We start from the raw sequence: 26022 nt of genomic DNA, 5'->3' as shown, positions 1-26022 counted from the left end.
TGCAGAGTGAGGGGTGTGGTCAGCATCGGCAACAGCAGAAGGCTGATAAGCAGCAGAATCAGGTGCCAAAACCACCCTTGCCGCAGAGAAAAGGATCCCAGAAGTACAGCCAAGAATCAGGGTTCTACGATGAAGAGCAGGTAATCAAACCAAAACGCGCAAGCGCTGTTTCTCAGTACTGGCTGAAAAATGAGGGAAGTGACTCTGAGGGAGACTTCTGACAGTGCCGAAGAGAGGAGGAGGAGTGCGTACTTGGCGCAACTCTAGAAATAGACCAGGCAGGGCCTTTTGTAGATGGGAAAATTAATGGTGAAAGTGTCACTTTCCTAGTTGACACTGGGGCCACGAGATCAACTGTCAGGTCAGCTGATATAAAGAATCTTCCTCTCTCGGACGAAGCAATCCAAGTGGTTGGTGTGTCCAACACACAGATTAAGACTCTACTTACTGAACCAGTAAGGGTTAGAATAGGGAAATTTTCAGATATGCACCGATTCGTGGTGTGTGACACAAGTCCTGTGAACTTTCTAGGCAGGGATCTGCTCTGCAAGATGAATTGCACTATTTTATGTACTCAAGATGGAATAACCTTTGAGACACCTGATGAGGATGTTCTATACAGAATGACCATGGATAACAGAGAATGTGAGTCTTTGGGAACATATGCAATATTTAATCCAGATGCATTACCCCCAGAGTTGAAACAGACAGTGAAAGCAGCAGTTTGGGATTTTACCGGAGAAGATGTGGGTCTGATGAGAAATGTAGATCCAGTAAAAATTACCGTAAAAGAGGGAGTGGTTTACCCAAACATACCGCAATACAGATTGACACCTGAAATAATTGAAGGAATAACACCCTTAATTGAAAAAATGATCCAGCAAGGGGTGTTGAGAGAAATATTGAGCAGCCCATGTAATTCACCAATAATGGGACTGAAGAAACCTAATGGAAAGTTCAGAATAGTACAGGATTTGAGAATAATTAACAAGATTGTTGTGTCATGTTGTCCCATTGTGCCAAATCCATCAGTGATATTGTATCAGATTCCCCATGATGCAGAATGGTATACTGTCATTGATTTGTGTCATGCTTTCTTTTCAATCCCATTGCATCATGACAGCCAGCCGATATTTTCTTTTAGATTTGGAGAACAGATTTTGGCATGGTGCCGAATTCCACAGGGGTATACAGAGAGCCCTTCAATATTTAATCAATTGCTAAAGAAATCTCTGGAAAGTCTGACAATGCCTGAAAATTCGGTCTTGGTTCAGTATATTGATGACCTACTTGTGGCATCAAAGACACGTGAAGCTCGTGAAGTGGACACCATTGCATTACTGAATCATTTGGCAGATGGAGGATTAAAGGTATCTCCAGCCAAATTGCAGTTCTGTAAGAAAGAAGTCCAGTATCAGGGACACAATATTGAGAAAGGCCTGAGAAAAGTGACCATTGACAGGATCAAAATCATTAGAGGAATGAGAGCCCCAATGACACAAAGAGAGGTGAGAATGTTCCTGGGAATGGTGGGTTACTGTCGTCAGTGGATAAGTAACTTTTCCCTGATTGCAAAACCATTGATTAAATTGACCAAAAGTGAGGTGAAAGACCCATTAGAACTAAACCCAGAAGAAATGGCTGCCTTCAGAGAGTTAAAAGACAGATTATGTGAAGCTCCTGCCCTAGGACTGCCTGATTATGAAAAGGAATTTGAGCTGTACTGTAGTGAGAGAAATGGATGTGCACTTTCAGTGTTAATCCAGAAACATGGACGTCTGAGGAGGCCAATTGCCTATTTCTCAGCAACTCTTGACCCAGTAGCTGTGGGTTTACCAGGTTGCCTGAAAGCAGTAGCTGCTACCTGCAAAAGTCAGGAACAAAGTGAGGGAATCATAATGGGATACCCTGTATGGGTATTTGTACCTCATGATGTGGCAATCCTTTTAACAAGGAGCCGGACACAGTTCATGTCTCATAGTCGGCTGATTAAATATGAGAAAGTCATTCTTGGTGCAACTAATGTAAGTCTGGAGAGATGTGTGAATGTGAATCCAGCGACACTGTTGCCTGATGCTGAATGTGTGGGAGTGAGAAATGATGTTGATCATGATTGCCTGGATGTACTTGATTACTGTACAAAGCCATGGCCAGACATAAGAGATCTGCCACTGCCTGAAAGTGATCATGTGTTGTTTGTGGATGGATCTTGTCTGAGAACAGATGAAGGAGTGTTGAGTGCTGCATATGCTGTGTGTAAAGTCTCAGAAGTTGTGGAAGCATCACCCTTGAAAGGAGTTAAATCCGCTCAGGTGGCAGAATTGGTGGCACTGACAAAAGCATGCAAGATTGGGAGAAGTGTGAGAGTGACTGTGATGACTGACAGCCAGTATGGCTTCGGAGTTGTCCATGATTTTGGCCAGCTATGGCTACAAAGAGGTTTCCTGGCCTCAAGTGGAACTCCTATAAAGAATGCTGAAGTGGTTGGAAAACTGCTAGAGGCGACACAGCTGCCTAAAGAACTAGCAGTTGTAAAATGTGCTGCTCATGGTCATGGTGATGATTTCGTAACAGTGGATAACAAGTTCGCCAATGACATAGCACAATATTGTGCAAGAAACAATCACTCAATTAACAGGAGTAAAGAGCGAGAAATGTCTTCTTGTTCCTTAATGTTTACTAATGAAGTGGGAACATGGGAGGAAGTAAAACAGCTGCAGGATGAGGCAGGAGATGAAGAAATGAGAGATTGGGTGAAAGCAGGTTGTGCACCTAGAGAAAAGGATCATGTGTGGGTCTATCGGGATGGAAGACCAGTCATGCCAAATAGCATGTTATCAACAATGGCAAGGATGTATCATGGCCAAGGACACCTGGGGAGGGATGCTATGATAAGAGCCTTTAAGCAAACCTGGTACAGTCCAAAGTTCAGACTGATAGCAGAAAGTCTTTGCCAGAGATGTCTGATATGTCAGCAATTCAATCCTGGAAAGAAAACAGTGGTGAGCCTAGGAACAATAGGCAGGGATGGAGGACCCTTCACAAGAATGCAGATAGACTTCATTTAAATGCTCCCAGTCAACAGATTGAGATATGTCCTGGTGGTCGTCTGTTTGTTCTCCAAGTGGGTGGAGGCGTACCCAACCAGAAGAAATGATGGAATAACAGTGGCCAAATTACTGTTAAGAGAGTTCATCCCAAGGTACGGGTTCCCAGTAACCATTGAATTAGACAGAGGAGGACATTTTTATAATGAAATCATGGGTCTAATTTGTGAAGCATTGAGTGTACAGCAGAAGCTGCATTGTGCTTACCGACCAGAGGCTTCTGGTGTAGTTGAGCAGATGAATGGCACCATCAAAAATAGAATTGGCAAAATGTGCTTAGCCACAGGAATGAAATGGCCCGATGTCTTGCCTCTAGTCCTGATGACCATTAGGTCTACTCCAGACAGAACAACAGGTTTGAGTCCACATGAAATGATCATGGGACGTGCTATGAGGCATGCATATGTACCAGTGAATAAGCTGATGACTATAACTGATGACATGATTTTGGATTACTGCAAAGGCCTGGCTGACGCAGTTCATTCTGTGTTCCACCAGGTTGGAGAAGACGCCACCACACTTGAAAAGAAACCAGCCCATGATCTGAGCCCAGGGGACTGGGTAAGGATAAAAGTCCACAGAAGAAGGAATTGCCTGGTTCCAAGGTGGGGAAGACCGAGACAAGTCATCTTGACCACAACGACTGCTGTGAAGTGTGCTGGTGTGAAAAATTGGATACATGCAAGCCACACACTGAGAGTTCCAAATCCAAGAGACGGCACTGGAAAAGAATACTTTGAAGAATCAGATTCCAGTGATGATGCAGACAGTGAGGCAGTAAGAAGGAAAAAGAATCCTGAAAGTGGGGAAAGTGAGTCAAGGTAAATTTTCATCCCACCAGAAGAGGTTCTGAAAAGAACAGTGCAAACTGCAGAAGCAAGTTCAGACTCATAAGAATTGCCTGAGGTTCCGATTGACAGTGACCAACACAAAAAGAAAGAAAGAAAAGAAAAGAACATTCCAACAGAAGAGACACCTGAATCACATGAGGAAATTGGACAAGTTCCACCTGAGATAAATATTGAAGAAGAAGGGACAGACGAAGACAGAGAGGGACAGATTGCGGAAAAACCCCGAGGAGGTGTAGGGAACATCAACAAAAAGCTAGGTGAAGGGACAAGTAGACAGCAAGAAGATTGCGTGTCGGAGACCCGAGGAGGGACGGAAGTAGGGAAACCTCAATTGGTGGAAAAAGAGACTGTTGGAGTAAAGGAAGTGGTTGGAGAAAAGGAAGCTGTTGATGTACAAGAGGCAATTGAAACAGAGTCTGATGAAAGTGACAATGAAATACATGGAGGACGAGTTCTGAGAAAGAGGACTTGGCTTGGAGAAAGAAACAATAAAGAATGAAAACAAAAGAGAAATGCTAAAGGAGATCTTTGGCCAAATAAGATAAAGAGACTGAGGTATAGACTGACACGAGTTAACTCTTCGAAAGCTGAACAAGTGAACGAAGTGTCAAGTCAAAATCCAACTAAAGAAGAAGAAACAAAGATACCTGAGAGAACTAAAAGAGTAAGAAAACCAAACCAGAGGTACAAGTCACCGGAATGGACATATGTGGCACTGCCTGAAGAAGGAGAAGAGGCGGACAGCCAAGGAAGTCCAGAGGAGGCTTTACTAAAGGAGGTTGCTGAAGAAGAAGCTGTAGGAATCCTGAGAGTTATTTTGTCCGACATTGGAGAAGAGACGGATGTTCAGGACCTGATACAGTTTGATGATGATGAAGAGACAGTGAAAAGTGATGAAAATCCAAATTGAGTAAATCCAAGGAAAATCTTGGAGAAGAGAAGAAAAAGTAATACTAAAATTAGTAGATTGTAATAATCTGGAGGGTACTTGTTGCCCTTAAAGTTCAGAGGAGGAGTAGAAGAGGCTAAGTCAAAAGACACGGTCAAATAAATAAAATGGATAACACTGAGAATAATAAAAGTAGATGTACCTTTTTGAAAAGATGGTGCAAAATGTGCTGCTGCTGTACAGGTTTATTAATGCTGCTTTGGAGCGTGCTTGCTCTATTGATTTCATTTAGAGTCACTATAGACACTTTAGAAGGTCATACTGAGAACAAAACTAATGTAGGGAAAAGTTCACAGAAAATAATACCGACTAGAACTAGCAATATACATATACATAAGGATAGGTCAATTAATGATTTTTCTAGCAATGTTTTTTCTAAATTGTTGTATGAGTACGTAAAGACAATGGAAGTAAGGGATTGCTACGTCTGCATGCAATTACCTGCCTCTGTTTCGGAAGGAGTGACTTATCATCATCATCCGGCTACGTATGGAATTTCCTGTAGTGTGTTGATTAGTATATTTTATCAGTTAGGGAAATTAGATTACAATATGTCTAATATAGATAATATTCTTGGGCAGTTGCCTATGAATAAAGCACTGAATCCTGCAAAAGAAGCTAACACTTTAGGAGAGATTTTTTTAGAAATCAAAGAATTAACATTAGAATATGTTTTTAGAAATAATTTAACTTGCAGTTTGAAAGGAGAAGAGAAGAATTTTCTAGACATGGTTGAGAGAAGAAGATTGAATATGCACAAGAAAGCAGAAGGGCATAAAATGAGTGACACAATGTGGGATATTGAGAAAGAAAAGGAGTTGAAAAATGGAGCCAGTCCAACTATGGCTATAGATGCCTCACAGAAAGGAAAACTGTGCATTACCAGGAAGAGATCCCAGTATGATTATTATTTCATAGGGACTAGTGAGTGCCATGATACATACTTTATTGCAACCGGATGGGGATTTAGAGGAGGAGAAGATCCAGTTTTCCCGGGAGTGTATTATATTTGTGGGAACAAGGCTTATTACCGTTTGCCTGACCATTGGTTTGATACATGTTATGTTGGCCTGGTCTTTCCAAAGATTTTTCACATGGATAGAGTAGGTGATGCTGAACATTCTAACACATTAACACGCTATAGAAGAGAAACATGGACAGAAATTGTAGGAGATATTTTTGGAGCTTTAATTCCAGCAGTGGGAATTTCTTTGAATGCATTTGGCATTCGGAAGCTGTCAACAGTGGTGGATCGTTTGTCAACAAGCACCGCTGGGGGCTTTCTTTTGGTTAATACAGAAATGGTTGCTATGGCAATGCAAAATCGACTTGCCCTTGATATTCTTTTGGCAAAAGAGGGTGGAGTCTGTGGAATGCTGAAAGTTCAACATTGTTGCACTTACATTCCTGACGAAAGTAAAGATCTAAAAGTCTATATCAAAAATATTACTGATTTGCATGAAGAATTAGTACCACTGGAAGCTGAAAGTATCTAGACTAAAATGGCTAATAAGATGGTTGCTATTAAGAATTTCGTAGCTAAGATAGGTAGTACCATATTTGGTAAGATATTATTTCCATTAACATGTGTAATCGTTGCACTATTGATCCTTAGATTAGGATGTATGTGTTGTAGATATAGAAGAAATAAAAAGAAAAATACAAAAGAAATTGTTAAAAGAGGACAAAAGAAACCAGAAAGAGATCCACAAGAAATAGAATTAGAAGAGCTAAGAGAAAGCATGTATATAGAAACTAAAAAGGAAGATGAGATGGAAACTAGGGTTTAAAACCAAGAACAGGAAGATATTTTGAATCTTTCCAAAAGGGTAAACTAATTAGATTTTTGGGGTTTTTGATTTTTGTGGTGATTATATATAACCCTGGGCGCGACACTACGCTTCGCCCACGTAGTGTACGTAGCGCTGCCTGCTTCGCAGTTTTCGAAGTAGGCAAAGCAGGCAGCGCCTACGCACACGCGAGGGCGAAGCGTAGCTGCCTGCCGCCCACCACCCGCCTCCCGCCCGCCCTACTTTTAAAAGCTAAAATAAATTTGTAATAAAGCAAATTAAAGGCACTTACCTGACGCGCGGCGTCTCCCGGGGCTCCCTCTTCCTGGTTTTCAATTTTCCTGACAAATGCGCATGCGCGGATGCCCGCGCATGCGCATTTCTCGCAAGAAATGCGCATGCGCGGGCGTCCGCGCATGCGCATTTGTCAGGAAAATTGAAAACCAGGAAGAGGGAGCCCCGGGAGACGCCGCGCGTCAGGTAAGTGCCTTTAATTTGCTTTATTACAAATTAATTTTATCTTTTAAAAGTAGGGTGGGTGGGTGGCGGGTGGCGCGTAGTGGGGCTACGCGAAGCGCGTAGTGTGCGTAGATTCGGGCACACTACGTGCTGCTTCACGTAGCCCCACTACGCCCACTACGCCCACCCTTAATTATATATCACCAAAGGGGGGATTGATGGAGCAGGGTTTTTTCTTTAAAACCGAATACCTGGTTCATTTTCGCATGTTATAACTAAAAGTACTACTGATTAATTATTAAGTATTAAAACCTTATTAACCAGAAGAAATACACGTGGGAATGCTATTGCATGGCTATAATAATAAGTGAACTAAGTTGGTGAGCAAACTGACAGAAATCGATGTTGCTTATGTAATGTTATTGTGTTTGCGCTTATAATTAATATGCATTAATGGCTTTTGATGTCGCAAATGGCTAGATAAATACACACACATAAGGGTATTAGCAAGGGAATAACACTGTATAATCATTTCCGTGCAGTAATTCTGTTTTATGTTTATTTTTGCTTAAGTTGACTGATGTGGCTTACTACAAAATGGCCACCACCCGTAGCCTGCATTCGAGTAGATGGAAAATTTACAAAAAGGCTTCGCGCTGCCTGTGACCTTGCACCTCCGATGAACTGAAAAGCCAAAAGCATGATGACAAGTCCGGGACATCTGCCAAGAGCCCCTGAAAGACGGAGAAGTTGCAAAAGTTGAAATATTGACTACACGAACTTGTTATGATCCCATCATTTGAAACATATTTTATCCAGTAGAGACATCCGTAAATGTATCGAAATTAGTCATGAACATTCAATTTTCTATTCATTGTTTGGGACAATCTATGCGTGAGAAAATCTCGCATAATATCGAAAAAGTACCAAGATGACATTATTTCCGCCATTCATCCGTTCTGAACAAAGAAATGTAACTTTATAGAATGTAAATTTAGTATAAAAATGAGCAGACTAGAGAGGTCTAGCGCCACTTCTTCCCGAGCTGATGATCCGAGGTCCCTATGCTGACGGAGAGGACGATGACTCTACATGACGGCAGAAAACTCTAATTCTTCTACAGAGGACCGGTTCTGACTTAGGATCTGACATTTAGACAGAATAGGTAAATATGAGAAAAATGAATTCGCATTTAATTGGCTTTTCCTGAAATTTTAGATAAATGAACAAACTGTTTGAATTTCTGTCTCGGGTGGTTATTTCTTGTCATATTTATTGAATTTATTTGTGTAAACTATGAAATGTTCTTCGCTAGATTTACAAGCATCTAAGCTGGTCGCATTGAACTCATAGTACAGGCAGATCGGATAGGTATTAAAATGGTGTGTTTCCCCTTATACACGGCACGGATAAGAGTGGTAGGATGAATGTTGGTGTAATGGGCCCCACCAGCGTGTGATGTGTGTGTGCGTGTGTGACTGTGAAATCACTCCGTCCGTGGAAGTAGAGGGGATTCGGAAGCTCTGATCTGCACCAGTTGATATTCAGTTTGAATGTTAGAGTTGCCCGACTTGAACGGGTCTAGGATGACATTAAGGGCAACCTAATGGACATAAAGGGGGCCCTGGGGCTCCCCTATTGATGAACAATGGTTGTTCTGTTTCCCACCCTGTCCAGTCACACGTTTACCCTCTCCTATTTATCATCCTGTTGATATATTTAGTGGTTTGTTAGTGTTAAGTGTAGATTTAGTATAGGGATAATGTAGTGTTAGGTGTAGTCAGCTCATTAATTATAGGATTTTATCTTTTTAGTGCTTTTGTTTAAGTTTCCGTTTCCTTTGGGTGGGGGGTTGATGTGTTTTTTGACTTGTGAATATATATATCTTTTTAAATACACAAAAATATAAATTTGTTTAGTATGTACGTTTAGTTAGTTGATGTATAGGATAAGGTGTCTTTGTGCTGTCACGGATGTGCCATAAGGGGGGTAGTGGGTTGATGTTTAAGATATGTTGTCATGTGTTTGGTCTTAGGTAAGATAGTTAGTTTAGCCTGTAATTGTGGTGCTGCGGTGGGGAGGGCTACCACTCCCAGCTTTCTCGCGGCAAAGTGCTGCCAGCGTGATGCCTGCTCAAGGCCGGAGGCGCAGAAAAGGAGCCGGACTTTCCTCAGCGCGGGAGCCCGTGATCGTGGTGCTGCAGTGGAGTGGACTACCACTCCCAGCTTTCTCACTGCTGAGTGCCGCCAGCGTGATGCCTGATCGCGCTCAGAGGCGGACAAAAAGAGCCAGGGCTTCCTGCAGCGTGGGACGTGCGCTGGCGTGCCCGGGCCAAGGGCAGGCCTGTCTGCGTCCATCCGTAGACGAACGAGGCCGGGCCGGACCCACTCGCTAGGCCCTAGACCAGTGAGACAGTAATTCTTATCAGCAGGCAGACTGTCATGCCTGGGCTGTCCATTGTTTATCGGTAAAGGGCAAAGGGGTATACAGGACAGGGATTACCGACGCAGCCATGTGAGTACTTTTTTTGTGCCTTCTCTCCTACTGAGACTCTATAAGTGTTTCCGCCCGTGGTGTGGAGGTGGGTTTGGCAGGTTGACCAATCAAGCACACCATGGGGAAGAGGAAAGGTGCCCCCACATGTTCACGACAGGACTTAAGTAATGGTACTATTGACTAATTTCTAATAAAAGCGGTGGGGGTAATCTCTAAAGAAATAGACAAAGCTGAGATGAGGCTTTCTTTGGACAGGGCTGGAACAGCTGCACTGCTCCCGGATGGGAGTGTGGCCAAGGCAGCCAAAAGGGTAGCAGAGGATGCCCTGGGCCAGGGGCAAGTAGAGGAAGCAGAAGAGGTAGGGGGCCCTAACCCGGGCACTAGTCTGAACAACAATGCGTCTGGCCAGATCACACGGAGCAGGGCCATGTCGCTCACCACTCATTTGGCGGATTTGAGTGGTCCTCCCACCCCGAAGAAACAACGGAAAGTACATGAGAAAACAATTACCAAGCAGTATGGGGTAGGCACTGTAGGCCCAGATACTAAGGTCGCCAAGGATTTTGAAGACCTGTGGGGGTCCCTGAAACAAAAAAACTTGGAAACAGTGTCTTGTCTATTAAATGACTTTCTAAATAAATTCTCTAAAACTCTTGTTGACAAAAGGGTAACGCATCTTCAAAATTGAAAATTCATTGCCCCTTTCTGGCCAACCCACGCAGATTGTAGCCTCCAAGAGCAAAGTTGCTCAACAACTAATTCCACGTTACTTCCTTTGTAGTGACACGCACCGAGACACAGACCCATCTAGCAACTACGGGTGTAACAGGACTTGGGGGACAGGCTACAGGGTCAACCATGCCTGGTCAGCTGGCCTCCCCTAACAGTGAATCTAATGAAAGGTGTCTCCTTGGGGGACACCAACTCCACGGTCGGTTGGCCATTGGGGTCACCCAGTTTGCCCCTAATACCTGAAATTTGCCAGTCATAGATCTCCCGACAGCAAGCTGTCCTTATACAGTGGTTCTGGTGAGGGTCCCAGGACAAGACAGCACACAGGATGAGTCTACTGTCCATTTGATTAACAAGGTAACCCACTGGCTAGGTAAACACGTTGGGTTTAACATCTCTGAGCAAAGGGACATCCTGATGGCTAGGAGGGTGGCCTTGATTGGTAGGTCCAAGAAAATATTCCCTGGGGATAGTGTGATCGTCACGCTCTAGTACCCTGAACTGGTCCATAAGATTTTACTCCCCTCTTCGCAATCATTCCTAGTAGATTCTGGGATTAAACCATTACCACTGGGTTTCTTTTACATACCCACTTCTATACCTTCATCTTTTCAATGTTTTGCTATGTAGGAAGTGGGGGGCCCTTGAAATCAAGAAATGCTTTTGCACCACTGAGGGACTTGAATTACATAGATTGACTACTTCTGTGTACCAAAAGAACAAGTTCATCTTAGAAAAAAAGGCTTTGGGGTAAATGTACAAGAATTGCCACTAACTAGTTTGTCAAATGCCTATTATCAGTCCTTAAGCAAAGTAGGGTGAGTGAATGGTGAGAGGCGAATGAATGAGGACAGATTCATTGAGCAATGTCAGTGTCTTGATGAGAGATGTGGTGTGGTGTTAAATGTGAATATCAGAGTTGGATACGATGCTGTGTCTTGTGAAAAAAGTGCAGTCCTACCCATTAGTGATGGGCAAAATGGGGATGAGAGATGTACATTTGACATGATACGTTTAATGTCTGCTGAGGAGGTGATGAGTACAGTACATTGTGTACATAGCATGAATGGGAGAGGTGTTGTATACATTGTGATGAAGAGTGGTGCTTGGAATGTAGGTGTAGATGTAAGAGGTGCAGCAAAAGAATAAGAATGTGAGAGTCTGGGTGGAAGAGTTAGAGTACAAGGGTGGAGCTTGGAGGACAGAAATGGTTTAAAGGATGGCAGCAGCAGAGGGTGATTGTGAAGAGCTTGTGTATAATGGCCAGGTTGAGAGATGAAAGCAAACACAAGGAGATGATGGACGGAGTGCTGAAACTTTTCAGACCCCCCCCCCAGTCACAGATCTGGGTGGAATCCATCATCGTTCTTTAGCTCACTTCGCCACCTCAGTTCAGACCCAGCTATGTGCAAATCAGTCTTACCTCTGCGCCTCATGGGAACAGTCCAGCCCGACCTGCCAAGTAACGTCTTGAACCGGAAAAAAGCATCCTGAGACCGGTTTTGGAGTAACACCCCTCATCAGCCAGGCTAGCTTGAATCCAGTAGCAAAGTGAGCAAGGGACCCACTTCTGGGCATCCCCTGACAACTTAGGGGGAACAAAGCAAACACAAGGAATGATGGATGGAGTGCTGAAACCTTTCAGACACCCACCCCCAGTCACAGATCTGGGTAGAATCAATCATCGTTTTTTAGCTCAATTCAAAGAACAGTTTGTTGAGTGTTTGGAATTTCCCCAAAAGAAGGAGGAGAAACGTCAAAGTTGGTGGGATCAAATCTCTTCTCCACATTTGGGAGATATATGGTATGGCTAGGTAAGGACCTGCTGCAAAGCATGATATTGCAGGGGAAAAGGAAATTATTTCTCTACTGGGGTGAATGTATGACATTGTTCTGCATTCTAACCATCAATTGTTGTTTTTGCATTTGTCACCCCGAGTGGGACGGGTATGACCAGATGTGGGTCCCCTGCTCTCCATGCCACTGGAGTCAAGCTATCCTGGCTGATGAGGGGTGAAACCCCGAAACCCGTCCTACGATGCTTGTTTCCAGTCCAGAGGGGACCTGGCCTGGCAGTTCGGGCTGGGCTGTTCCCATTGGGTGCAGGGTCAAGGCTGATTTGCATATGGCTGGGCTCAAACAGGAATGGAATGGTGAGCAAAAAAACAATGGATTTAGGCCCAGATCTCTGTACTGGGATGAATGTATGACATTGTTCTGCATTCTGTCCATCAATTGTTGTTTTTGAATTTGTCACCCCGAGTGGGGTGGGTATGCCCAGATGTGGGTCCTGTGCTCTCCATGCCACTGGAGTCAAGCTATCCTGGCATGTACTTTGAGGTAGATGTGAGAGGGGTCAGACCAGCACAAGTAGAAATTATGCATGTCAAGAGGTAATGTTGAAATATAAATATGGAGAGGATAGGTGGATGTATGTATGCAACAACAGTTGCCAGATGAATGTTGAGGATGTAGTATGTGTTAGCTGCAGCGTGCTGTCTGCCACTGATTGTTCATGACAGATTGTTGACATAGCCGCTAGGAGAACACTTGCATATGCAAAACCTATTGGCATCACAGGACACGTTCCATCCACCTTAGCATTACTTTTGTTAAATCGTGTGTGGGCATAACTGTCAAGCTACCCTTTGTAGGTAGATGTTGTCACTGATTGCTCAGTCTTTCCCTTGGATACTGCCCTGGAGTGGAGGTGTTGAGTGTTCATGAGGGTTTCATGAGGCAGAAACATTGAATGCCAGTCAATTGATTAAAGGACCATAGCCTCCCCAAGTAAACACTCCAGGATGTGTGTTGGTGACCCACCTGCGTGCAGACTTCTCATGAAACGCCTCCCCACACTTCCCAGTACACTACACACACATGGGTACTCATGGCTTTCTGACTTTGAATGCCAGAGGTATGGGGACACAAATGGAGAGACACCCATTTTGAAGATAGGCAAAAAACATTGCACTGTTACAAGAGACACATGTGACACCGGAACATTAGACCCAGTTCCAGAAGTGTTTGCAGTGGCAATATGTTTGTATCCTCTACTCTGGTTTGGCAAGGGTAGCCCTTGTGTGGGGGTCCCATTTAGCCCAATTGACACTGCCTTGGAGCCGGTGGGCAATATGTCTTTGTAGAGGGACTCCTTGATGTTTTTTAAGATTAGGGGGCAGTGTTTCAGTGCCAAATGTGGACAAACCGGACTTCATTCTGCACCTATACCTCATCTTCACAAGGTGTATCCACATCCCCTGGCTTGAGGATGGCAATGTCAATTGTGTCCAACAGCCACTGATTAATTGCCCCCCCCCAGGCATCCTCTCCAGTGCTGGGAGTGTGCCATATACAATGGGCTGCGCACTGGTCCCTTTGACACTGTTGGTGGATACTACGTGCTGAGATCCATGAGTTCTCCTACTACTCTGCAGTACACAATCTGCACATTCTGATTGGTAATATTTGTAAGCAGCACACACTACAGGCTGAGGAGCTAGATGCTGAATAGCTGTGAATGGCATTCTTAGAACATTACCCAATACACATACACATTGGGGTGTAGTGTGCAGCACCTTCCAGTCCACACATGCTGACTGCATCCCATGTTGTTGTTGGCCCATGCATTTTGCTCATTACTGAGGGATTCCGTCTCCAAATATTTCCCTGACAACTGGGACAGAACCACTTCTAGGTTGTTGGAGTGGGAAGCACTGAAAGCAGCACTGAGTGGTGGGTGCTACCATGCTATCCTGCAAAATCCTATTTCACAATCTCGATGTTTAGGCCCCTTTTTCCCCACCCGTGACATCCTAGATACCCGGGAACGGCAAGCTGCCTGAAAACGCCACAGGGGTCTGTTGCAGAGAGCTGTGAGTGGCCGGGACCTTCACTGCGGAATACCTGTGTGAGTTGCGGTGGGGCACGGCCGGTCTCCCTGAGGACACACCGGAGTGTGTGGAAGGACATTGCCTTGCTCGTGACCGGCTCGTGTCTTGTGCTGCTGTTGGCGAGCGCTTCACAGGGGCATCGGAGGCGGAGACGGCGCAGTGGGCAGCGATGAGTCAGAGGACATAGGCGGCTGCGGCGTTTCTCCAACTGGCTGAGCCGCGCTCGATCTGTGTGCTGCTCCGCGTGACTCGGATCTCCGTGGCGCATATTGTTTCCCCATAGTTGCGGGGGTCCTGGAGACACAGGTGATGGGCAGCTCCCAGGAAAGTGCCGCAGCCATAATATTCAGAGAGCCCTGATCCTCAGGACTTTGGAAGGCAGAGAGTCCCAGTTGCCTGGTGAGCTTTGGGACAGGTGAGCCTTGGGACGGTCACGATGCAGGATGGGATAATACATTCCTGGGTGCCCATAGATGGGGTGCTCGAAGGTCACTGAACTCCAGTCACAGATTGAGACCCTTGTTGTGAACTGATACGGCTCAGCAGCATATAAAACAGCATGTAAAACAGTGGGCCTGGTTGAATCCGATTTGTTCCAGTGGTGCATACATCACGGTATGGGACGACTGAGGTGCCGTGAATCCGAGCCAGCACGCTTTCCAGACGGAACCTGTGACCCACTGCAGGGGCAGGGTGTTGGCCCCTTGAGTCTGGGGAACTGCGTTCACTTCTTGCCACTTCTTTCCAGGAATCCTTGGTCCAGGGGGACCAAACGCCCAGCCTGCTTCGCTCACTTGCAGCTGCCAGCATCAACAGAAAGCACCAGGAGGCGCTTTAAATCTGGTCATGGGCCAAGGGCGGGCCCGTCTGCACCCGTCTGGGGCTGGGCTGGGCCTACACTCTTGACCCTGTAACACAGGCCACACAGGCAACACAGGCTACGTGCAAGCGAACTTGTTGTGTTCACCCGTGAAAATTCCAAAGGCCCATATGAGGTAACGTTACTGCACTAGCTCCTGATTGCCAGCTACTTGGAGGTATTGGTTTAACACAACATGGGGAAGCGAAAGCCCACTCTAGCCAAAAAATCCACCGATACCACTCTTGATGGCTTTCTGCAAAAGGCGGTGGGAGCTAGTAACAAAGGGATAGAGCGCGCAGAACGCAGACTTTCCCTGGCTTCACCACGTGAACTACTGCATGTTGACCAGCCATTATCTCCAAACAAGGACCCCCATATTTGTACAGTAGAAAGTACTTCGGAGGATAGGCCTCAAGTCCCTATTGTTCCCACTGTAATTGTTCTATCACAGGGCAAGACACGAGGGCTACGGGATGATGAAGAAAGCCCTTGCATAACATCAACGAAGCCTGCTAAATTGCCCGTGACAGAAGGAAAGAGGAAGCGAACAGAGAGGGAGGGGACTGCCCGTAAGGCGAACAATCAGTCGCCCAAAACTAAAAGACGCAAACAAATTCATACTGCAGAAAAAGTTGTTAAGTCATCTATTGGAGGGATAGATAGTGTTAGGCAGGATGGACTTGATATCTTAACCGGAAAACTGAGTAACCTAATCCTGGAGGCCCTGGCTCCAATTTTGGTGAGACTAACTAAAAATGAGGAGCAACTAACTGTTGTTTGTAAAGCCCTAGCACCAGTATCAGTAGGATTAACTTCGCCACATATCATAACTGAAAGGGGCCTATCAGCAAGGGGTATAGCCGAAAGGAATGGAGTCAAATGGTCGGAGGCTACATCTAACGGGACAGCCCCTAGGTAGGCACCACTTATCCTTAGCGTTCTCCCCTAAGCAGTGGGCGCATACAAGAAACCACAAACACTAGTACACTGATGGAGTTAACAGAGAATCCTGTTCCCCATGAAAAACCCCTCCCACAGAGCCAACATTTGGGTCAGGGCGTTCCGTCCCTCAATACTTCTAATTTAAGGGATGGTGGAAGAGCACCCTCTAGAGACACTCAGTCCCATAGTCACTTACTTGGTATCCCAGGTGGGAGTTGAATTGTAGATCGATTACACCTGCCCCCAGAAAGCACCCCCTATACTTTGATTCTAATGGGGGTCCTGAGGTTATCCCCCAATCAAAAAGAAAGTTGCCAGAGTCTTATAAATAAAACGGCTCACTGGTGCTAAAAAAAACCCTACCTTATTCTAATTGGTTTGAGTATATTATTATAGCTAGGCGGGTGTGCTGGATTGGTGGCACTAAGAAAAGCATTGGAGGGGACTGTGTTGTACTTAACTTTAGTGACACAAAGTGTGTCTATGATGCACTAAACCAGTTGAAAGACTCACCCACGGAACAGATAAAGGCACGACCCTTGGCTTTCTTTTACCCCCCAGCCAGATTCAACCCCCCAGCATACGGCCAAATCGGTCTAGACACATCATTGATGCCCCTACGTGCCCCTCTTCCTTTCACCCTAATAGGTTTGAGGCACTTTCAGACCTAACCGAGATTGATTGACTAAATATACAATCTGGTGGGTATATAGATAATGACATAAAAGGCCACCTACACGGGAATGTAGGGGCAGGTGAGACCAATGAGGTATATGGCGACATAAAACCTCACAAAGACCATATTATAACTTCTGCTGGTCCCTCGGAAAAGGAGAGCACGAATAACCTGACACCCTTTATGGTGGATGCAAATACAAACCTTGAAAATAGGTGTCTATGGGTTGCCTCAAACGCCCATGCCCAGTCCGCTAGTCTCACTAGTTATACCACCGGACACTGATTTGGCCTACCCTATACCCCCAGTTATGGTAATCTCCTGGAATATAGCTGGTATTCACTCAAAACTAACAGATGAGGTTTGGCTGGAATACATCAGGGGTTTTGATGTAATCTGTTTACAGGAGACGTGGGCCAAAGAAAGTATAGAGATGGATGGCTATCAGGCCTTTGATGTGCCTGCTATAGCATCGTCGTCGGGGAGGGCAAAGGGAGGGTTTGTAACCTTATTCTCAGTCAGATTTCGTTCCAGAAAAGCTTTTTGTGCAGGATTCTCTCAATGGTTTCAATTGATTATGATTGTTAACATACTCCAGGTGAGAGTCCTTCTTGTAAACTAGTACTATAATATTTTCGACCCAAAGAACTGCCATGTTATAGAAGCCTTGCAAATGGAAATCACTAACGTCTCTGGGAAATGGCAAGCTTTATGTGTTTTATGGGTGGGGCATTTTAACTGTACAGCCTGTGACTACAGTAACGATAGAGTTTGTGGTCTCTTGGACACAGATGATCAGCCTTTGGCGCATTTTATTCATACCCCGCAGGGAGAGGCACTGAATACTATAATTATTGAGAATAACTTGGACAGCCTAACTAACAGTTTCTCAGTCAAGTTCCCTACCTTTGTTGGTGGGGGTAGGGAAAGTTCTATCGACTTTATGTTTATTTACAGGGAGTGCTCCTCACTGGTGTGCGATTTTAATGTGGACCTGGAAACAGCGAGTGATCACAACCCACTAATTGCATCACTTAAAGTAATTGTTAGAACTACAGGGGGGTTTGGTCGCTCGGCTGATTATAATCGCAATAAAGGTGTTCGACTAAACTGGGGAAAAATAAATCCGATACTTTTTGAGAAGGAAATAGTTAGATCTAATTTCGACCCGATCATGGATTGTTTGGAGCAGGATTCTTCCTCATCTACGATCGTGCAGAACTTTGAACAGCTCTGCACTAACGTAGCAAACAGATTAACATGCCCAGCTAGGCCTCAGCAGCATTGTGAGAGCCGCTGGTTTAATACAAAATGTTCCAGAGCCCATAAGATCTTAAAAACCGCCCTCCAGACTCACCCCCGTAACAGAGAACAAATAAAACACGAGAGACGCCTATATAAAACCACCATCAGTGAAAGAAAAGAGGAGCTGAGGCCAAAAGCTTGGGATGACCTGGAGAGAGCTAGCGCTCTTAGAGATAGCAAAAGCTTCTGGGCCATCATCAACCGACCCCAATTCACTGAGGAAGTAGGAAAAATGGAGTCACTAATCCTGGGAGATACTTGGGAACTTCATTTTGCGCCTACCTTTAAACCAAATGGTAGGGAGCTGCCGATGTCTACTGATGAGCCCCCGGCCAATATGGAGCAGGCAGTTGAGCTAAGGGTTTCACTTACGGTGTCAGAGGTGGAGGAGGCAATTGCAAAGGAAATTTGCAGTAAAGCTCCAGGCCCAGATGGAGTTCCACTAGATCTTTTTAAGTTAAATATAAATCTTTGGGCACCCATGCTAATACAAGTTTTTAAATCGGTGGTGATTGGTACAATTCCACAATCCTGGAAAGGGGCTATAGTCGTACCCGTGTTTAAGAAAGGGAATAGAAATGACCCTGCCTGCTATAGGCCCATTTCCCTTATTGACTCTACCGCCAAAGTATTGGGTAGGGAAATCCTTGTCCGACTAGAGTCATGGCCAACTAGTAGGGGTATCATTTCAAAGACACAGTATAGCTTCCGGAGGGGATTGGGAACAACAGAGCAGTGCCTAAATCTGTCCTTGATCATGGGCAAGTACATAAGGGCAAAGAGTGGTTCTATCCACCTTGCCTTCATGGACTTGTCCTGTGCATTTGATACTGTGAACAGGGGGAAACTGTGGGCACTAATGACAGAAATGGGGTGGAGCCTCACCCACTCTGCTGGTACACATACAGCATCTAGGGTCAGATGTATCAAACAGTTTTACCCATTCTATGTCTATGGGAAAATGGGTTCATACGTCTGGCCCCTAGTGCATGGTGTCCAAAAGGTTTCTATCCCTGATAGATCCACGACGCTTAACATTCATAGCCAAAATAGGGTGCTGTAGCTGGTCCAGGGGAGGTGTCACAACATAACCTGCTTAGTGCTGGAATTGGTGAAGGCATTCAATACCGTTGATTGGTTATACATGTTAATCACTGGACATTGCAGGGGCAGCTGCAACAACACATGTACCACAACTGCCCAAGTCAAGTGTCACCCTCTTTTACATTGCGCAGCGGGACTCGTCAGGGCTGTCCCGTTTCCACACTGCTCTTTGCCCCTACAATGTAGCAAGTGTTGTGTTTTTGTCCTCTGTGTAGAGCATCCTCCACAAGAGGTGATGGTCGGGGAGCAGAAGTTGATGTGTGAGCTTCATGTGTTTTGGTACTAAGGGATCAGTAACTGTTCTGAAGCAAACTATCTCATTGTGTAAATCTTAGCTGGGCCATATCCTCCTTACATCCACAGATGGCTTTCTGTAATACTCTCCTAGTTACAGGCCAAGGATGTGTCTCCCTTTCTGAGATGCTAATGCTCCCCAGCATCTTGGATTTTTGCCATCACCTAGCAGTGGCTGTGCCTCGTGCTACCTCAAAGGAGTTGGAGAACATGCTGTGAGGATGGATCTGCAATAGTGGCATGATAAGTGTGGCTTTGAGGAGCCTGCTTCTGCCTGAGTTAAGGCTGTTCAGGCTGTGTATTTTTTAAGGAATGTTATGTGGCAGGACCGCTGCAATGGCTGGTGTGCTGTTTGGCTGGGAGGCAGTTGTAAGAAGTGAGCATGTTCCCAACATGCAGGGCACAGGAGGTGGCAGGATCAATGTTACTCCCTTGATCCTAGCTCCCCTCTGGAGCTGACAGCCTGGTGAAAGTGGGTTATTTGAGCTAAAAGGGCATGTGGCTACTGAGGGACCTGATCCAGTACTCTCCGTCATTTATTCTGCACTTCCTAGCACTTTTCCATAGAAGCATTGTTGGGAAGGACTGACGGTTGGACAGACACAGGATTGAGCTCAGTGGGGGAACTATTTAGGATCCGGGAGCACATTACCTTTGGCCAGTTGCAGGTAGATCCTGACATTCCATGGGACCATTTCTTGGAACATGGCACAGTGAGAGCTGAGATGGCACACCTGTGGAGAGTCACAGACACTGAATTGGCGCATTACCGCCTAACCCACGCACTGGACGTCATGGGTGGAGTTCGGAGACTGGTGACCCTATTTGATGATGTGTTTCAACATATGAGGAATGACCCACTGTCACCTGCTCGCTGGCTATGGGACACTGATATATTACGAGCCCTCATAGGCGAGGAGGGGGAATACACTAGGCACTACTAATGTACAGTATCTTGTGATGCCAAACTCCAGTCCATTCAGTTTGACATCTGGCACAGGGCATGTCTCACCTCAACTGTCTGAGCCAAAAGGTTTGTGCCCTGCCCTCTGTGCCCACAATGTAATGCACCTATTTGTATTTAATACATATGTTCTGGGCATGGCTGTATGCTGCAAACCTGTGGTCCAGAGTTACAGATGTACTTGGCCCAGTGAGAGGTTGGTTCAACCTCGTTCCATTGGAGGGGATGCAGAGAGGGATATTCTTGCAGATGATGTTTTTAAAGGTATCCAATGAAAAGATGGATTTCAAAATGCTTATCACACACCAGGCCATTTGCATGCATTGTTAGGCCACTCCAATTCCAACACTGCAACACTTGGGCGCAGCAACTCGCTAATGGTGTAGGGCTGATGCTACTGCGCAGTGCAGGGAGTGAGTAGTGTGCCACCACAGGATTGCAATAGCTAAGCTGTAGGACAACTTGTCATAGGACTTACAGGATGCACAGGAATAACCACTGGGTGGGTGAAGGACTTTGAAGGGTCAGGCTCACAGACACGTGGTTATTTACCTACCAGAGGTGGTCCAGACATGGTTAGGTGAGGCAGCTGCTTTGTCATGTGAGTTAGACTGACTGCCTAACAGTTCCTCCCTCTTTCAAGTGGAGGGGTGTCTCTTAGAATTCCGATATGCTACAATGTCAACTTTTGACAATGGCTTTTTTACTAGAGGCTACAGTCTCACCCCCCTATGTGTTGGCTGTGAGGTATGTGGGATGCTGACCTTCTAAATGCCGAAGATCCCTCTGTGCTTGTCCATCTTGTTATGGTTATCATGTTGTTCAATTTTGTACCATATGCTCCTGTTGTGGTATGGCTGACTCAAAGATGAATGTTTGTTATGCCCATCTGACCAGATCTGCATTGCCTGATTAATGTAAGGTGATTTGCATCCATCCCAATTTGCACCCAGGACATAATAATGAGCTGATAGTAAGGGATTTGTTTGGATGTTGTAATGTCTTGTGACTTGTGTGCAGGTACATACATTGATCCAAATGCCAGCAATTACAATTCCCTGTCTCTTTCTTTAGTATGTAAGAATTTGTCTTAGTTTTAAGATGTGTGTCCTCCTTCCCCAAGGATTTGGATCATGAACCGTCCTTTATGTAACTTCAGATTTGAAGCCTGCTGCGTGTGGACTCTTATTACTTTATACCTTTTTGAGTGCTGTCACTCCAGGTGGGACAGTTTGATACCATGTCCAGACTATACAGGTAGGTATCCTAGTTCATGCCCTGCAGGCTGGCCTCAGTAGACAGTGGTGGAGGAATGGCACAGATCTACCTGGGGTGTGTAACCTGGCCTGACAAAGAATATGGGCCCACAAGATAGTTGTGGCCCAATGTATTTTATTGAGGTGGACATGCAAGCTGACCTGGGTGCATGCTAGGGATTGTATGTAAGGGATTCATCTATCTGAGTCCTGTTCTGGATCGGTCCTGGATCATTCACATGTTGTTATTCTTGACACATACAACATCCCATACTGGTTGTGGCTTCCTATGATGACCTGGCTAGCTGCCCTGCAGTGAGGCTGAGATAATGGAGAGAGTAGGCTTTGGTGGATGCCTACTCGGACACTGCTGTACTAATCCGGACACAGGATGTGGTACTGCTCGATTGGGCTGATGGGGCAGTGGCAGGCCATGATTGACTTTATTAGTCAATTTTGTGTTTCAAGTCATGTATTGATCTGTCAACAATTGTTGCATCAGGTTAAGTGAGGTGTGAGTTTGTACACAAGCTAGGCGTAGTTTTTCCTTGTGATTGGGTGGATGTATTGTGTTGCTACTTCGTAGTTCAGCCATATATGTTATCATTTTCATGTGAGGTTTATACATGTTGTTGGCTAATTACAAGCTATACAGACTGGATAAGGTGCTTCTTGCTATGGTGTTTGTAAAATGGCAAGATGATTATGGTAAATGATGTCACTTCCTGCAATGTGACTTCCTATGACGTGCTTGGAGATCACTTCTCCGCCGTGAGGGGAACAGCCGTGCTGGTCTCACTAACGCCGTGACGGGAACGGCTCTGCACCAGCCTCTATCGCCGCCGTGAGGGCAACGGCCTACAACTCCCATCATCCTCTGGTTGGCGCAAGGAAGGAGTGTCATACCAGTGCCTGCTGTCCCCAGAAAAGCACCGCTGCACCCCTGCAGCGCGGGACGTGCTTGGAGATCACTCCACCGCCGTGAAGGTAACGGCCGGGCTGGTCTCACTAACGCCAAGCCGGGAACGGCTCTGCACCAGCCTCTATCGCCGCCGTGAGGGCAATGGCCTACAACTTCCATCATCCTCTGGTTGGCGCAAGGAAGGAGCGTCATACCAGCGCCTGCAGTCCCCAGAAAAGCGCCGCTGCACTCCGGCAGCGTGGGATGCGCACGGGCCGGGCCAAGGGCTGGCCTGTCCTTGCTCGTCATTGCCAGGAAGAGGCAGGGCAGGGCCACCCCCCTTTCACCTGAGGCTGTGTGCTCTTGTCTAGCATCTGGTGTTTGCTATCAGGTACTGTGTGTTTCCTGTTGTTACAAGCATTTGAACCTGCTGGCAGTATTTGTGTTCCACCGCCATCAGCACAACCTCAATCCACTCTGATTTAATGGATTAGGTGTGACTACACCCCTTATATTGAACTCGTTTCAATCGGATACTTGGGCACAGACCTTGTCTTTTGCACCAGGGCCCTGTACCGCACGCTGTACTTTAGTGTTATAATATTGTCTAAACTTTTTATTATTACTGCTGCTAAATTACATATTTGCACGTTGCATTTTTAATGTTAATATAAGGACCTTTTCTAGTTTTAATATTTGGCATTTTAATGGTCTGTGATCTAGTACTGTATTGCATTTTTCCACATTGCACTCTGCACATTGCACCTTGTCTTGTAAACGGTGTAGCACCTCAATAGAGATTCGATAAAACAAGTAGTGTGCACAGTATAGTCCACATCAGTAGGCAGAAGCAGAATATGGGAAAAAGTGTGGCTGGAACTTTAGACGCCTTCATATTGAGGGCAGAATCAGCCCTCATTAATAAGATAAAACTCACTGAACGAAGACTGTCTCTTTGGTCCCACCCTTCGGAAGGTAGACTTTCTCTAACCCCCGCAATCTCTGACTCCCTGGTGGACTCAAACCAGGATGTATCTCCATCCCAGCTGAGACAGTCCCCACTTGTTGCCCCAGACTCAGTGATAAATCCTGTCCCTTGCTCATCTTTTGAGCAAGAACCTAGCCCTGTTAAACCAAAAGCTACAACTAGAGGGCAGAAGGCAAAATGGAAGCCAACCCACACTACCGAATCCCCCTCTAAAAAAAGGTAGAGCCGGGGATTATTGAAACCAAGTGAACCTGCTCAGAGTGTATCTGAAAAGAAAACATTACCCGTCCTTACTATAAATGATTCCAAAGAGGGTCCCCCCACTCCTATGAATCAGACGTTGCTAGGGCAGTTCGCAGATAGTACACAAGAGGGGAATTTTTGGGGCAGACTAGAAACTATGATGTCCACTTTATTGGATCCTATTTTTCAAAAAATAAGCTCAGTAGAAGTTAGATTATCGAAACTAGAGGGGTTGGTTAGTTGCAAACCGCTGGTCACACTGGCAGTTAGTATTAAAACTAGCAGAGACCATTCAGCTATCAGGGGTCCAGGTGCAGGGGTAAGTTTAGCTGTGAGGTCTGCTGTAAATAGTGTGGTGTCAGATAAGAGCAGTTCTAATACCATCATGCCCAGTAGTGTAGATATCCCAGCACGCACCCGTCAGTCTCCTACAAGAGCAGGGCCCTCTGTGCTTTTAAGGGATGGGAGGCCAGAAGGAAGGGAGTTACAGCCAACGAGTCTCCCAGTTATCGACCTCCCACCTGAATCCACCCCCTACGTAGTGGTTTTGGGGAGTGTTCCCTCCCTCCCCAAAGGGGCTAATGAAGACTATGGGCAGCTGATAAACAAACTAACTCATTGGTTCACATATAACACCACCCTGGGTGCCCGCGTGGCTAAAAACATCCTTATGGCACGCAGGGTGAGTTGGATTGGGAGCTCACGTAAAATGGGTTTGGGTGACTGTGTGATTGTAAACTTTGATAACCTCCACACTGCAGGCAGTATTTTATCTAGGGACATCTGCCTCACTCCCTTCCTGGCATCTGTCATTAGGGCTTTACCTTTGGGCTATTTCTACAAGTCAGTCCCATATAGAGATATGCCTGATACCGTCCACAGGGCACCTCCCCGAGGTGGGCGGTCTAATAGATTAGCACCTAGGCAACAGCCTATTTCTATGGTCCACTCATCTTATGAATTGGATGGGCAGTTTGGTGCCGACCCCTCACTGGTGCTAAACAATAGATTTTGTGCTCTAACCGGGTTGGAGGAGTAAGATTGACTAAGGGTCCTCACACCCTCCGAGCTGGAACCTGCTGCTCTCAATTGTGTGTCTTTTGCTTTCTCGCCCTAAGTGCGCCAGGTTTACCCAGACATGGGTCGTGGGCTCACTGTGCCACTGGAATCAAGCTATCCTGGCTGAAGAGGGGTGAAACCCCGAAACCGGTCTAGGATGCTTGTTTCCGGTCCAGGGAGGACCTGGCTTGGCAGTTAGGGCTGTACTGTTCCCATGAGGCACAGGGTCAAGACTGATTTGCATATGGCCAGGTCTAAACTTTGGGTTCGCCCCTAATGAGATTATTGGCGCAAATGAATCAATAGCGCGTAAAGTGGGAGAAATCTCAAGTGTTCCGGCCAGTAGAAACACCATACATGGCCCCAGATGGTTTGACTCCTATTGCTCCAAGGCAGCTAAGAGGTTGAGGGAAGTTCTTTCAGCCAAACCAAGAATTCAAACTGAGGTATGTGTTTGTCGAAAGGAATATAAGTCAGCTCTGGCAAGGCGGAAGGGTGCCCTGAAGGAGGAGGCATGGAGGAAGCGGATTGAATCAAGCACTCTTAGGAACAGCTCTAGGTTTTGGAATGTTGTGAATCGGCCCCTTTTTAATCAGGAAGGGGGGGGGCCTTCGATTCACACATCACAGAGGAGGAGTGGGTGCTTCACTTCAAATCTATGTTTGACTGCCCTATGGAGCTTAACTGTCAAGAAAGTCGGGATACAAAGGACCCTGTAATAATTTTTGAAAGGGGTGAGGTCATGGATGGTATCACAGGGTTATCCATTAATAGAGCACCGGGCCCAGATGGGATCCCTCCGGACTTATTCAAGTCAGACCCCCCGTTCTGGGCACCGATATTGGAGGCAGTATTTAATGCAGCGGCAAAGAACGGCTGTCCCCAGTCTTGGGCCTCTTCCACCCTGGTCCCCGTCTTCAAGAAGGGCGCTAGAAATAGTACCCACTGTTACAGACCAATTTCGCTCATTGATTCAGTGGTTAAGGTGGTAGGATGCATTCTTTTACAGAGATTATCAACATGGGCAGAGTAGCATGAGATCCTGTCGGATGTCCAGTATGGATTCCGGCCGGGACCTTCAACCGTTGCTCAGTGTCTTAATTTATCTATGATACTGAGCAAATATACTGTTGCCCGCCCAGGCACTATCC

Source organism: Triturus cristatus, chromosome 4_1, assembly GCF_964204655.1.
Source record: "Triturus cristatus chromosome 4_1, aTriCri1.1, whole genome shotgun sequence".
In the NCBI taxonomy this organism is placed as follows: Eukaryota; Metazoa; Chordata; class Amphibia; order Caudata; family Salamandridae; genus Triturus; species Triturus cristatus.
This window is presented reverse-complemented; position numbering follows the sequence as displayed.